A 14751-nucleotide genomic window follows, 5' to 3' on the forward strand; every position below is an offset into this window, starting at 1 on the left:
TAAAGCTCCGTCAGCGTGTAAACACGTACCCCTCGCAAAATGGTTTGCTGCCAGCACCTGGCCTCGGCAGACAGCTTGACGATTGAAAACTATCCCCGACAGTCGAGGTCGGAGCGAGGGGCGCGGGGTGCTGCACCCCAGCCCCTCCGCGGCCCGGCTGCCGGACACGCGTCCTCCGCTCTCCTCTCCCCGCCAGCAGCTCTCACAAACAGGGTGCCCCCCGCTTCCCCCAGACCTCCACTATCCCTACAACCCGGCCGTCTTAATAGATTTAATTTACGCCGGCAGAGCAGCCCACGAGGCCGGGGGCTCCCCACACACGCGGCCTGCCTCCCCGCCACCGGTGCTGGGGACAGCCCCCCTCGAGGGTCCCGCTCCCCCGCCGCCACGAGCGACCACCAACCCACCCACCTGGCTGCAGCACCCGTTCCCCGGCATCCTTTCATTCCGGGGAACACCAAAGGGCACAAACAGGGAGACGCACACTGTGAAAGCCCCTCTCCTTCTCTCTTTTTTTACACATAGGATGTTAAAATTTTATTTATTTGTTAAGTTTTAAATTTTCCCTCATTCACAGCGAAAGGACGCAATGCTTGGAGACGCAAACCAGCCACGGACGTGATCAGACTTCAGGCTGGGCAGTATTTTCCTGTCATGGCCTCTCCCCTGCGAACCCACTTCTGGTCGCAAACAGATCTGGAGGCTCAGCGGCTCCTTCACCGGCGCTGCCGAAAGTGGGGTGGCTGCAGCCCCTAAAAACGCCGTCCCAGCCAGCAGACGAGCGCAGTTACACTTCCCCTTGTCAACAGCGCGCATCACCATCTTCACAGAATCCCAGCATGGCAGGGGTTGGCAGGGCCCTCTGTGGGTCCCCCAGCCCAACCCCCTGCCCAAGCAGGGTCACCCACAGCAGGCTGCACAGCACCGCGGCCAGGCGGGGCTGGAATATCTCCAGAGAAGGAGACTCCACAGCCTCCCTGGGCAGCCTGGGCCAGGGCTCCGTCACCCTCCGAGGGAAGAAGTTCTTCCTCATGTTCAGCTGGAGCTTCCTCTGCTTCAGTTTGTGCCCGTTGCCCCTTGTCCTGTCGCTGGGCACCACTGGAAAGAGTCTGGCCCCGTCCTCCTGACACCCACCCTGCAGATATTTAGAGGCATTTCGAAGGCCCCCTCTCAGCCTTCTCTTCTCCAGGCTGAACAAGCCCAGCTCCCTCAGCCTTTCCTCGTAGGAGAGATGCTCCAGTCCCCTCATCATCCTCATAGCCCTCCGCTGGACTCTCTCCAGCAGCTCCTCATCTTTCTTGAACTGGGGAGCCCAGAACTGGACACAGTACTCTTCCTCCACCCAGAGCTGCCACCAAGCAGCAGTGCACAGGCCTGGGACTCCAGCCAGCGGTCGGCGTGCACCTCCCACCCCCCTCCCCAGCCCAGGGCTTCACACCAAAACCGACCTCGCGCAGCGCGACTTCGGAGATACGTCACAGGGTAAGTCGCACGCGGGCTCGGTAAATAACGACGCCCGGTCCGAAGCAGCACCTGTGGCTGCACCGTCCATTTCTCGACGCTAAGCGAGCTTCAGCCAGAAAACAGTGAATTGTCCTTCCCGCTCCTGCGCGAGTTTAATTTAGAGCAACCCCCGCATCTGTTGCAAAACGAAGGATGCCCTCAACGACACCACGCGAGCCCCTGTGCTGTAAACACTGCAGCGTGCGCTCAGGTTATCCGCGTGCACGCAGCCAACCGACCGGCACAGGGCTGTTTATAGTTCATAAAATTAACGACTACATCTGTGCAGAGCTGGGGCCTTCAGTTTTTAACAGTGCAGTGAAGAAAGGGAATAAAACCCCCGTGTTCTTCGGTTTTACAGGCTGCCTGCAGTCAGGCTCGGTTCCTAGGTCTCGAGTGCTACGTCGGATCTGGATGGCTTGGGTTTATGGATCAGCAGGGAGGCGTTTTAAGTCATTTAACACAATAATGGCCAATTGAAACATTTTATTTAAAAAATAACAAGATGTTCTCCTGGATATTAAAATCATATTAAAGCTGACTTCCCAGTTTCTCACAAGCACCACTACAGCTAGTTAAAACCCCCTAAGCTAGAGAGCCAGAGACGTAAAATTGCCTTCGTTGAATGCCAAATAGAAAACAATGAAGAGACGAAGGGTTCCTTTCCATTAGCTTATTTCTTATACACACTTTTGATTTGTACATGTGTCTCGGTTTAAAATATTGGTAGAAGAACACGGAAGTCCCCCCGTGATAGGGATGGGGAACAGAATCTCTTCTCATTCCCACAGAAATTAATGGCCCCGGCACAGGAGAAGGGTCTGCAGCCTGGCCTCACCGAAAAGAAAACCACGCCAGTCAAAAATACTTAAGAAAAAAGCTCGAAGAATGAACAACCAGGTGTCTGAAGCCCCCTGAACGTCTCCTGTTTTCAGTTTCCCTCCGCAGCGCAGACCGCTGCAGACATTCCACCTGACAGGGCGACTGACCCGGCGTGGCGAAACCTGCAGTCGTGGAAACATCCGCTCCCACGGCCCGAGGCAGATCGGGCAGGCGTTACCTGCCGCCAGGAGCATTAATAACAGCAGGCAACTAAAGATCCGTGGGTTCCCAGGCATCAGGCGCTCCGAAACCGCGTATGATTTACCGCCTCAGGGTAGAATTTTTTTTTAAAATAAAATTGTGCCACATGGATTAGGATTTCTGTACGCTGCTTACGCTCCTAAGAGCCTTTATCCGTTTTAACCTCCGTAGCTTGGCTGAGATTCAACGGATCCTCGAAAACGTAACTTCTTGTCGGAGCCTTGCTCATAAATCAGCAGGCAAGGGTAAAATGTTTAACGGCGGTACCCGAGCCCCGGCCACGCGCGGGAGGGATGCAGGCAGCCGGGTAGGGGCTCGCTCTCCTCATCCTCAGCCGAGTGGGGAGCCCTGGCCCACGACGAAACCCGGGTGCCCCACATCGATGTGCTAAATTTAACCAAACCGAAAGCAAGGTTTTGCCCCGAATCAGCCAGCACTGGTGGCAGTTGTGTCCCCATGTCGACGGGAGTGGGATCTGCGCCTAAGGGAAGCTGGTTTTCGCGAGAGACGGCGGGGAGCCGGCGGAATCAGCCTGCAGGCGCACGCACGCAGGCTCAGGAAGCGTTTTTCACGCCATCTCCTACTGCAGGGAGCTCCCTGACTTCCCAGAGGATGGGGGTCCTGGCCAAAACCACCCCCCTGACGCCGTGAGCCAGCCTGCGCGAAGATCCTGCACATCCTCGGCACGACGCCGCAGGCCAGGGCTTTGCGGAGTGCGTCCTGCCCTGGAACCAACCCCGGGCACAGAGGCTGGTAAAGAGCAAGTAAAGAGCAAGTAAAACCAAGTCTGATTTCCCCTCTGTTAACTTCGGAGGGGGGGATTACACGCTGCTGGCTGCCTCGGGGTGCCAACAAACACGCTCCACTGTGACGCCCACTTCCGTGGAAAATCCGTCCCGTGGGCACACTTAGATTGGGACAGAAGAGGGAACGGGCAAATTTTTCTGCTGTTGTCAGCTTCTTCCCCCTGCATCCTGCTCTGGCTGGAATAAGCACGTTTTTTCTTACTACCACTCACGGACCAGGTTAATTTACACAGAATCACAGAATCCCAGAACGGCAGGGGTTGGCAGGGACCTCTGTGGGTCACCCAGCCCAACACCCTGCCCAAGCAGGGTCACCCACAGCAGGCTGCACAGCACCGCGGCCAGGCGGGGCTGGAATATCTCCAGAGAAGGAGACTCCACAGCCTCCCTGGGCAGCCTGGGCCAGGGCTCCGTCACCCTCAGACGGAAGAAGTTCTTCCTCATGTTCAGCTGGAACTTCCTCTGCTTCAGTTTGTGCCCACTGCCCCTTGTCCTGTCGCTGGGCACCACTGGAAAGAGTCTGGCCCCGTCCTCCTGACACCCACCCTGCAGATATTTAGAGGCATTTCTAAGGTCCCCTCTCAGCCTTCTCTTCTCCAGGCTGAACAAGCCCAGCTCCCTCAGCCTCTCCTCCTAGGAGAGACGCTCCAGTCCCCTCCTCATCCTCATAGCCCTGTGCTGGACTCTCTCCAGTAGCTCCTCATCTTTCTTGAACTGGGGAGCCCAGAACTGGACACAGCACTGCAGATGGGGCCTCACCAGGGCAGTGTAGAGGGGAAGGAGAACCTCCCTCGACCTGCTGGCCACACTCCTCTTGATGCACCCTTTGGTCTTTAATTCTCCTGGCACGCGTGGGCCGGGGCTCTCGGGAGGGCTTCGGATCCCCGCCGCGGGTGTTCGGACCCCGTCCGTGCGGGAAGGCCTCGCTCACCCCCAGCTCCCCCGAGGGAGCTTGGCCACCCGCTCCCGGCCAGACGAGCACCGCTCTCCAGGCCGCCCGACACGGCACGGCTCCGTCCGCAGCCCTCCACGCCGGACCGGCGGGCATCGGGACGGTTCTCCTTCCCGCACGCCTGCGGGCCCCCCCGCCCCAGCGACCCCTCCGGCCCGGCCCCGCGGAGCTCCCCCCCCCCGCCACGGCCCCGCACACCCGGCGGTGAGGGGCGGGGCGAGGGGCGGGGCGCGGAGCGGCGCTGCAGCCCGGGGCGCGGGCGCCCCCTGCCGGCCCCCGGGAGCCCCAGCCGCGGCGCCCGGCGGCGGGAGGGAGCGGCGGGGGAGCCTGGGCACCCATCGCCCGGTGTTGAAGGCGAGATGGGAGGGATTGCTCAGCTTGCAGTTACAACGTCCAGACACGGAACCTGTCCAACAGGAGGAACATCAGCACCGAGGAGAAGAGGAGGAAGGAGCACTGGCTGTACGGACCTGGCTGTACGGACCTGGATGTGAGGAAGATATTTTTTACCATGAGGGTGGTGAAACCCTGGCCCAGGTTGCCCAGAGAGGCGGTCGATGCCCCATCCCTGGAAACATCCGAGGCCAGGTTGGATGGGGCACTGAGCAGCCTGATCCAGTGGAAGCTGCCCCTGCTCCCTGCAGGGGGTTGGGCTGGATGGCCTTCAAAGGTCCCTTCCCACCCTGACCATTCTGTGATTCTGTGAGCAGGGCGAGGGAGGGGATTCTGCCTCTTTACTCCGCTCTCGTCAGACCCCACCTGGAGTCCTGCATCCAGCTCTGGAGCCCCCAACAGAGGAAGGACATGGATGTTTTGGAGCAGGGCCAGAGGAGGCCACGGAGATGATCCGAGGGCTGGAGTACCTCTCCTATGAGGACAGGCTGAGGGAGTTGGGGCTGTTCAGCCTGGAAAAGAGAAGGCTCCGGGGTGACCTTAGAGCTGCTGCCAGTACCTGGAGGCGCCTACAGGAAGGATGGAGGGAGAGCATTTACAAGATCCCCTCTCAGCCTTCTCTTCTCCAGGCTGAACAAGCCCAGCTCCCTCAGCCTCTCCTCGCAGGAGAGATGCTCCAGTCCCCTCCTCATCCTCGTAGCCCTCCGCTGGACTCTCTCCAGTAGCTCCTCATCTTTCTTGAACTGGGGAGCCCAGAACTGGATTCAGCATTCCAGATGGGGCTTCACTAGGGCAGAGTAGAGGGGGAGGAGAACCTCCCTCAACTCCTGCTGAAGTCTTCCACCTCGGAAGGCTCTGAGATCTCTGTACAACAGGCATTCCCAGGGAGATCACATTTTTAACCGAGACGGCAGCTTTCAAAGCTTTTTGAAGCTCCTGCGTGAAACTCCATTCTCCTAAATATATTTATATATTGCTGATTTTTTCCTTGATTAGAAGGGAGGAAGCTAGCCAGCCAGCGCTGGGATTGCACCCGACGACTCTGAAAGCTCTCCCACCTCACCCTGTGAGGGAGCACTGCCTTCCAGCACGGACTGGGACCTCAGCTAAACGGCAGAGACATACGACAGCCCGCTGCCTTTCAGTGATTTCCAACCTGCCACCCTGCCCACGGAAGAGCAACAGCTCAGCCGTGACAGACCAGCTCGCCTCCCAGCGCCGCGCAGCAACAGACCGCGGCACGGAGGCCAACGGCACCGTGCTCGGAGCTGCCTCGTGCTGCGTGCCGACAAACAAACCGCACACGGGAGCGATCGGGAGCCACGCGCTGTAGAACTCCATCGCCCCACAGCCCTGTTCAGATCTTTTTAGCTTTGCCCAGATTTCTCTGGTCTTCTTTCAGCAGGCGCGCTGCTGAGGGATCAGAGTAGCAACTCACGAGTAGGAACTCAGGATTAGCTTTTCTCTCTGGACGACTTCTTGAATGACCAGCTTTTGAGTCTTCAATGATAGCAACCCTCTAACAAGCTGTGGAAGAGCCTCCGAGTTTGACACTTTCATAAACACCGATCTTTTTATCCTCAATGTTGCTCGTTTAAGGAAATCCCTTCTAGTTCTTACGCATGCATAAAACAATTGAATTAATACCATATGAGGGCAGAGGGGTGAAAAATCCTGTCTATAGCCAAAATAGTTCAGAAAAACCATACAGCTGAGGTTTAAGATTGCCTACAGTGACTTCGTATTTTGTTTAGACATCGGTGTTAATACTTCATGTAGATTATGTGCAGTACAGATTAAAACAGTATGTGCTGTGTGTTGTATCATTGACAAACTATTAAACTTAACTCTTATGTTTTAGGGTTGTGAGTCATAACTGAACAGAATCTAAACTACCAGCAAATGAAGATTTGCTTTGTTTTGTTTTTCTGGATTAAACTGTTTTGTGGAGTGGGGGGGGGAGAGACAGACCCAAAGCCAAATACTTGCAGACTCACCCTCAGTAAGGTGAGAGCTTGAAGCTTTATAAGCTTAAATATCTTTTATGTTTTGCACATGTATAAGCTCTACTGGTGGGGTTCCAATACAGGGATTGTCTGGCTGGTTTTACGCTGTAGGCCAGAGGAATATCTCGGCAGCGGAGAAACGCTTCCGATTCCTCCAGAGTACAGCGATGGCAGAGGAAGCGCTAACGGTTGTACAACTCTGAGTAACGCCAGCCCAGAAAAGCCACGGGTAGCCCAGCAGCGCTGGCAACAAGCCTGCACTGCTCTCTAAAAACGGAGCTGCAGCTTGGTTGTTTGTTTAGCAACCGAGCTTGGTCAGACACCAACGTGACAGCGTGGAGCTCAGGGCTGGCCTAGGCCGAACGCTTGCCCCACTGCTCTCCTGGACCTGCAGTCTGTGCCGTCGCAGGGAAGCACGACGGCGGCTGCTGCACCCGAGCTGGTGAGCTCCTCAAGGCCCTTCGCTGTGCCGGCGTGGAGCCAACGCTGGCAGAGCCAGCCGGGAAGAACGTAAGGAAATAGCTGTGCAAGTAATTAGGGGAGGGAAGAAGGGATTTGTTAACAAAGATTAACCTACCAACACTGGTTTTTCTTGGTTCCCCATGTAGTCAGTGGAGACTCTCACGTTGTGTAGCCTGTAACTCAAATTACACTGTCCTCCTACAGCTCAAACACTCTTTTGCGAATCCTGTGCTCTCTTTCTGCCTTAGTGGCGACAGCCTTTTGCGATAAGCAGGTCCCCATCAGAGATGCTACGGCACAGTCAGGCTTAGGAACATGCAGCTGAAGAGCATCCCTTACCGAGCAAATGGGTCTCGTGATTCCCTCATCTCAGCTCTCGTATGCACTCTACCCGACGCTAGAGTGCCGCAGACGAAGTATTGCAGGGAAACACATCCACCTATTTCAGTCTATGGCCAGTGCAACCAAAACCTTGCCAGCGGTCACCGCTTGGCAACACAGAGTGCCAAAAACAGCAGGCTGAGGGACCCAGCCGAAGGTGTTCAGACCATCCAGGAAAGCTGCGTTGTTCTACTGGGGCTCTCAAGAACGAGCGACATTTCTCACACCCGCGGCTGGAGTTTACCCAGCAGCACTGACACACACAGCTTTCCGTGGGAGGAAGGAGGAACCCAAATAATGAGCAGGCCTGGAAACGCCGAGGAGCTAACAGAAGGTGCGACTCTGGGTGTGTCGGCAGCGGTGCCGAACACCTTCCTCGCCCAGCCGCACGCAGCTGCTGAGGTAGCCAGCCAGCACCTCCTCCCTTGCTCGCAGCTCACCCCGTCCGTCGTCAGGGCTCAGAAAAACCCCAGGTCTTGGCCAGATGAGTCTCTTACTGCTCGCAGATACGCAGCGTCTGGGGCTCTATCCAGCAGCTGAATCACCATCGGGACTTCTGCAAATTACACTTTGCAATAAATTCTATTTTATTTTGACACTTTTTACTGTTTACGAGGTTTACTTGGGAGATGAAACAAAAGCTAATTACATCAACTGATACGTCAAGAAAATGGATTGATTTGATATCCCCTCCAGATGGGCTTCCTTTGCGTGGCGGCATGCATACCACTTCTCAAAGCAAGGAGACCGAATCCGTCAGGAAGGCACATTTGAGCCATCAGAATGACACTTCTTCATTACAGCGTATTTATTTTTTATCACGTGCTTTGACAGAAGTCTCATAAAGTGTTACGCTCCTTCTGTAGGGTCAAAGTCTTGCGACCTTCCATGATTTTAAGGAGAGGGAACATAATTTTGGAGGGCATGTTTATTATTTCTGTAAACAGTCTGTTTTCCATGCCAAGGGAACAGTTTTTCTGTATGTACTTAGATGACAGCTCAACTTCACTGGCTCGCTTTCCTGACTAAGCCTTGCCTGCCAAATGTTTTTGATCATAGTCTGGCAAACAAAACAATATTAATAGTAGAGCTGAGCAAATAATCTCCAGAAAACTCGCTGATCTTTTTGAACCTCCTTTTATTGCTTCCAGAATATCCTTGAATCAAACGCAGTTTCTTTGAGTTCAATTACAATTTTAAAGCACCCCATTTTTCATTAACGCCAAAATAACTCAGCTATGTGGAATCAGAAAAGCCACTTGCTAAACAGCTAGCTGTGACAAAGCAGGTCCATCGCCCTGCGCTGCTCACGTCCCCGCAGAAACAAGTGTCCGTCTTGTTCAAGCACGAGCGCGCACGCTCTTCAGCCAAGACTCTGCACAGCCAGCTCCCGAACCTCTTTTTATTGGCACAGATGCTCACGGATGGTAGGCACAGACCACAGCCAAAAAAACTTATTTTTAAAATCTGAACAGCCCGCTTTTGCAACAGATACCGATTTCTGATAAACGCACTCAAGTAACTGGTTTTCCCTTCAAATGGTGAAGATGTATTTCAAATACGCCTTGCTGAAGGTCCTGCATTCACGCACGACCTGACGCTCTGTTAACGAGGTTACTGCGCCACGTACGCTCCAAGTCTTTGTTCTCTGCTGCTCCATAAAAGCTCTGGCAGCACCCTGAGGATGCTACGAGCTCGAAGCAAACTGACCCCTCACCTAAAGGTTTTCGGGGGTTTTTCCGAGCGGCACGAATCCCGTAAAATCCTTCCCACTATTGTCCCACTATTGTGTCAGGAAAGGCAGAAATACGGTATGCACCTTTGACTGTTACTTGTTGAACGGCCTCCTGGAAACCAGCGCAGCTGACCACAAGGCAAGCTTTAAGACACGATGGCAGTACTGACGGCACTGAGCTAGCACACGTCCTATTTCACTCCTGCTCCCGCACCGCTAGCAACGTGAGAGGGCTCACTACCGCCTCCACAAACATTCCATTTCCTCTTCCAGGGATAGGTTTATTCAGGGAATTGGATGGGACGTAATGAAAATCCTAACTAAACATACCATGCAAATTACCGAGCAGCTGTAGCTGGAACGACCCTGCGCCTCAGACAATGTGTGATACAGCTCTCTAGCAATATTTCCGTACCTACCGAGAGCTGACCCCTTCCCTCCGCACACCCAGCTGCAGGCGTACCAATCAATGCCCACGAATGCCTACAAATACCTGCGATTCTCTTTGTCAAAGTCTAACTCATCCTGAGGTCTCTCTGGGTTTTGTTCGGCGCCTTAATGGTCAGAAACCGCAAGACTTCACTCCTGCAGCTCAGCCTTCCTGATCTGCATTTTTTGCCTCTTCCTACAGCAGTCTTGTGGCTGGGTGTTCTGTTTTGGCAACCGAAAGCTTCACACTGACTCACTGCCTGACTCTGCTCCTTGGCCACTCCAGAAGTTTTGTTAAAAGGCAATTCGTCTTCTTAGTCCTTGTTTTTTCTTTCCCAACTGAAAAAAAATAATCCCCAGAACCCAGCTCACTGCTTCAACCCCTCGTCTTTCAGCATCTCCCTCTGGAAACAGCCATTCCATTCTGCCAACGTGTTCTCATTTGATGGAAAGAAAACTATTATTTAGTTAAGAGCCGTTTCTAATCTGAGATACAGATAATACCCATTCTGGCAGCAAATTAGCCACTTCAGCGCACGCAGCGGCTCTTAGCAGCCGTTGAGTTTAAGACACCAATCAAATATTGTACAGATACAATTCTGAACTGTCACTGAGCATCACAGGGGATCTGGCATTTATTACCTGCAGGTCAGAAACACCAATACAACCTAATGCAGAAGTCACTGAAAGTGCTCTTCGGTTGAAGGCTGGGGGGGGGGGGGGGGGGCAGGAATAAAACTGTAGACTGATAAGCTTTAACCATGAAAAAATTACCACTAGAATTACGACCTCAATAAACAACATCTCACTTGAGATATTTCTTATCTGCTCAAGGCAGACTGGTAAGAGTGTGTGGTTTAAATTAGCTCCCTGCAAACCTACAGCTGCTATGCCATCCTATTAAACTTTATTTTCCTCCATTGTGGCTCATATTAATTTGCAGCTATAGAGCTGCATGTAACTTCAAACATGATAAAACGGAAAATATGTAAGCATTTGTTTTAGAAAGCAAAATGGTTACACGCAGATGAATCATGCAAGCGGATTACCAAAATAAATGCAGCAGGTTACACCTTCACCTACTGCAACGTTACTTCTTTAACATTGTTCTGGAACGAGCACACACACCGCATGAGAGAGGAGAAGAAGGTCTCAGCGTCACTGTATCCCCTGATCTGGGAAAGAATTCACCATAGCCAAAGCTGTAGACTTTGCCTATCAAAATTCTTAACCATTATTTCAAAGTACAGTCACTCGAAGCCCAAGACTCTCAGACTTTTCCCCACTAGTTTACCTGTGCTGTTGTTAAATACGGGGGCGAGCATTAGCTCTCTGCTGAGGTATAGTTATTATTAAAAAACCCCAAAAACATTCCTTTGATGAAAAGCACACACAATGAAAACTACAGAAACACCTATCCTTTTGTGACAACAAACTTACGTTGGAGAATTTCTCAATTCACTTATCAGGCTACCACAGCTATAAAGGCCAAGGCACAGTTCACAGGTCTTAAAGCTAACAAATGTGAAGCACATAAAAACCTAAAAGATGAGTAGAAGGAAATTCAACGCAAAATCCCACAAAAAAAGTCAATTAAAAAAAAAAAAGGCAGCGAGAATAAGAAACCTTTACAGAACAGGGAGAGGATGGGTAACATGGCAGAGAAACAGCCGCATCTCTTTAGAATAGGAACCAAATCCACACAAAACCAAACGAGAGGACACGAAATGGTCACGACAGGAAGCAGAATTGTATCTGCTGCGCTTGTCCTGCTCCGAAACTGAACCCAGTTTGCAGCGAGGGGTTTCCATCCTCACCTCGTTGTACACCAGAGGACAAGAGGGATGAGCAGGGGGTGTCACCGACACACTGCCCAGGCAAAACATCTCGGAAAACCCACAGCAGCAGGCATTGCTCATCTTTCCCAGGAAAAGGTGGAAAGCCGAAAAGGTGAACGAGTGAACAGTGAAAAGGTGAACAGCAAAAAACTTTGTATCTCAAAGATCCACCAGCTCCAGTGAATCTGCATAGAAAAACTTGCTCACACTTGGGACCTGCTCTCCAAGCGGACGGCATTACCACTTCCCTCTGAGGACTTTTCTAACCCCAGAAGCAGTCTCTCCAGCTATTTTCCTCTTGCTACTGGCATTGGTTCATTACATCTGCTGATTATCCCTTGTAGTCTTTTGTTCCTCTCCCATCACGCTGATGTTCACTGCAGACAAGACAGATATTGTACAACACACGACGTGCCTGCATAAACAGTGCAAATGAAAGGCTCGTGGCGAAAACCAAAATCATCTTTGTAAAGACCGCGTTCACGCTGGAAAAGAACGCTGCCATCCCCAGTGAGCAAGTGGGATGTCAGGAAACAAACAGAGGAACAAAGCGTTTAAATCCAGTGCTTGTGCAAGAGAGGCAAGAACCACAAACAGTTTGGATGCAGAAGTGAAGGTCAAAGGCTAAAGGCAAACGTTCCACGTTCTTTACAATGTCTTACTTTACAGGCTAACCCCATACAGATATTCTTCAGCCAGCTTTGTTTTGGAAAGCACTCAGAACAACTTGCTGAAAAGCACACTTTACCTTGGCCTAATATCCAGGTGCGAAATACCACCAAGCTGAATAGGCAGGGCTTCCAAGCGACGCAGTAACTACGGAGACCACGTGCAGGAACCTTGGAGACGAAACCCGACTTGTCCCCGCAGCAATCCAAGGAACACAGAAAGAGGGCAGAACCTCAACCAAGAAAAAAGTGTTTTGCAGAGCTGGAAAAAGAACAGATGCATCATGTTAATTTGCCACAAGGTGGCATGTGTTGATCTAAAATAAGTTCCAGTCAGGTAAGCTTCGTAAGCTCTAAACAGCGAGACTGAGATCTGGGGTAGGCAGGTTCAGCTCCAGCAGAGTTATTCCATTTGCATCAGGTTTGAACTCGGCCCTACAGTATTACAGCACCTCATTTTGCTCCTAGGATTATCACCGAACTTGAATTCACACTTCTTCCTGGATAAAAGGTTCCTTTTCCCCATTTGAACCCCTTATATTCTATTGAGTTGCCCTGACTAAGCAAAAAATCCCTTTTCCTGGCTGTACCTGGGAGCCTGTACCTTACACTCAAGCTCAGAGAGCTTTCTGCTGGTTCTGGTTCACTCTCTCAGCCCAGGAAAGGCTGTCTTTCAAAACATGGCACTTCCGAGCATTCCTGCAGCACGGATGCCTCCATGATGCAGCCCTGCGTGCCCTTCATGCCTCAGCCTGCTGCAACGAGCGGGCACGGAGGCAGAGTTGCCCCCACCACTTCACTTCCCTCTGCACCACTGGATGGGCACAAGTGTCCATGCAGCTGCGCTGTGAGCCGGATCTGGGACGTGGCGTGGTGAAAACCTCCTCTTTTTCCTTAGTTCAGGCAGAACAGGAGCAAAGCCAGCGTCCATTTTCAAAAAGTGTGGTACGCCTCTGTGGTTGTATCTTTACAACAAAGCAAAGAAAACTTTACGCTTTCTTGTACGAATTCTATGACCTTTACAAATTCTTTCTGAAGCGGGCAGGAAGTTTGTTTATTCATGTAATTACATAATGATAAACACAAATTTTGGGAACAGATCTCACATGGCGTGCTCACAGCCATACTCAGCATTCCAGCCCTGAGCCAGCAAGCCCTAAACATATGAGAATTCTAACCGATGGCACAGGCACAAATCACACTCAGTGGGCCTGAACACTCACTGTGTGTCCTGTAGTTAATTTAAAAAACGAAACTTGTAAACTTCAGCAACAGTTTCTGACAGGTAGACACGGGGAGGGAAACTGCATGCGAGTCTTTTGGACGGAGCCAGAGGTAAGGGTCACACAGACTTTTTTTCTTGTTTAGAAATCACAGTTATTGCAGGAAATGCGGTATGCTAACGCTGTCAAAAAAACAGACACGTTTAAAACACTTGCGCACTAACAGGACGGACGTGTTTGACGCAGCAAGCCCTGCGTCTCCTACGCTGACAGCTCCTTTAGCTTAGTAGAAAGAAAAGGAGCAACAGAGGTCTCGTCAGCATTTCCACTGAGTTCCCAAATCTGGTTTAACCTTTAAAAAACTTAAGTTAAAAATACATAAACATAAAAAAGTAATGTTTACTACTGCTAGTGTTCTTGTAGTTTATGTGATGTACCATAGAGACAGAAATTCTACGAGCGGACGTACTAACGTGGCTAACGAGGCAGGCACATAACGCTGCCAGAAATCTGCCAAGTATTTCAAAACCCACAACTCGGCTTCACAGCGTGTTACCAGGACACTCCCTTCGCAACCACGCTCACCACCCACTGGACAGATATTTCTGCCCAGCACACCAATGTGCCACAAAAATTTCCAGCTCCTATTAACTCCTTTAACCAGGAACTGCCTAATCAACTCCAGTATTAAAGTAATAAAAAAAAAAAAAAGTACCTTTTAAGCCTGTTAAAAACGCTAAAACCCACCCTTGAACAGAGCCTCTCAAAGCAGACGTGGAACCAGGCTGTGAGAGCCATCGCACCCACCGGAGCGGGCGGCGGGCGCAGCGGCCTTTCGGGGGGCCGGCGCCACCAACGCCCTCAGCCGCAGGCACAGTTCACCTGCTGGGTAAGAAAAAGTCTTCTGAAGATTTTCGTTTAAGCCCCCAGGCTTTTAACGTCTGAGCAGACCCAACGACTCCCGATGACGCTAAAAACACGGCGCCCTGGGAGGAAATTTATTCCCTGCTGCTCTGCGCGGCAGCCGCAGGAGGCCTCAGGCCCGGCTCCCGCCCCGGTGGAGGCCGCGGGGGCCGCCGACCCCCCCTCAGCCCCTCACGATGTGGAAGAACACGAACAACGGGCAGTCTCCGCCATGACGGGCGCGGCCGCACCTCCTGGGAGCCGGGAGAGCCGGGACAGGAGACCTCTGCCCTGCCCGCTCGGCTCGGGGCGGCGGAGGGGCCAGGACCGGCGGCTGAGGCCCGAGCCGCGCCACCCACCCCCCCCCCC

The 14751-nt window shown here is 52.3% G+C and overlaps 1 protein-coding gene across 4 annotated transcripts in view; it reads right to left on the bottom strand.

Moving 5' to 3' along the window:
- Positions 1 to 14751, bottom strand: part of BARX1 (BARX homeobox 1) — a 62852-nt gene that overhangs the window by 8813 nt on the left and 39288 nt on the right. The window contains exons 1-3 of one of the 4 annotated variants that reach the window (XM_075432786.1): positions 14634 to 14728; positions 14227 to 14364; positions 12337 to 12518 (exon numbers count right to left, since the gene is read on the bottom strand). The gene's annotated coding sequence lies outside the window, so the exon portion shown is untranslated. Of the gene's footprint in view, positions 1 to 12336; positions 12519 to 14194; positions 14729 to 14751 lie in introns of those variants that run through there. The other 3 variants (XM_075432788.1, XM_075432787.1, XM_075432789.1) reach the window with 3 other exon arrangements.

This window comes from Opisthocomus hoazin, chromosome 11, assembly GCF_030867145.1.
Source record: "Opisthocomus hoazin isolate bOpiHoa1 chromosome 11, bOpiHoa1.hap1, whole genome shotgun sequence".
NCBI classification, from domain to species: domain Eukaryota; kingdom Metazoa; phylum Chordata; class Aves; order Opisthocomiformes; family Opisthocomidae; genus Opisthocomus; species Opisthocomus hoazin.